The sequence below is a fragment of the Triticum aestivum genome, unplaced genomic scaffold (genome assembly GCF_018294505.1).
Source record: "Triticum aestivum cultivar Chinese Spring unplaced genomic scaffold, IWGSC CS RefSeq v2.1 scaffold168087, whole genome shotgun sequence".
Lineage (NCBI taxonomy): Eukaryota > Viridiplantae > Streptophyta > Magnoliopsida > Poales > Poaceae > Triticum > Triticum aestivum.
Window position 1 is genome coordinate 1 of NW_025305282.1, and position 782 is coordinate 782.

Sequence of the window (782 nt, forward strand, 5' to 3'; positions counted from 1 at the left end):
TCTCCGTAGTTGAGCGGGAGCGGCCAAAGGAATGTGCAATCGTGTGTGTAGTGGAGCTGGGAGGGGCAAGCATAAGGGACGAAGACGGGGGTAACATGTCGGATGCGATCATACCAGCACTAAAGCACCGGATCCCATCAGAACTCTGAAGTTAAGCGTGCTTGGGCGAGAGTAGTACTAGGATGGGTGACCTCCTGGGAAGTCCTCGTGTTGCATTCCCTTTTTAATTTTTTTGCACCGCGTGCAAAACAAAACGCACGAGCGCGACGTATGTTTAGCACGTTTTATTATTTTGCACGTTTACGGTAAGTTTTAGCTCGCTGCTCATTATTCACGCGTCTAGCGGCGGCAAACGTGTTCTGAAAGGGGTCGAAACCATGGTAAATACGCACTGTTGCAGTTGAACCGTGGTAAAACTCGTCTCCGTAGTTGAGCGGGAGCGGCCAAAGGAATGTGCAATCGTGTGTGTAGTGGAGCTGGGAGGGGCAAGCATAAGGGACGAAGACGGGGGTAACATGTCGGATGCGATCATACCAGCACTAAAGCACCGGATCCCATCAGAACTCTGAAGTTAAGCGTGCTTGGGCGAGAGTAGTACTAGGATGGGTGACCTCCTGGGAAGTCCTCGTGTTGCATTCCCTTTTTAATTTTTTTGCACCGCGTGCAAAACAAAACGCACGAGCGCGACGTATGTTTAGCACGTTTTATTATTTTGCACGTTTACGGTAAGTTTTAGCTCGCTGCTCATTATTCACGCGTCTAGCGGCGGCAAGCGTGTTCTG

At 50.4% G+C, this 782-nt stretch overlaps 2 non-coding genes across 2 annotated transcripts; both read left to right on the plus strand.

The window, feature by feature from the left end:
* Window positions 1-100: 100 nt before the first annotated feature.
* LOC123179524 (5S ribosomal RNA) lies at window positions 101-219 on the plus strand. Its single transcript, XR_006490427.1, has one exon. It is a non-coding gene; the product is annotated as a 5S ribosomal RNA (ribosomal RNA).
* A 301-nt stretch (window positions 220-520) lies between these two features.
* LOC123179525 (5S ribosomal RNA) lies at window positions 521-639 on the plus strand. Its single transcript, XR_006490428.1, has one exon. It is a non-coding gene; the product is annotated as a 5S ribosomal RNA (ribosomal RNA).
* The last annotated feature ends 143 nt before the right edge of the window (window positions 640-782 follow it).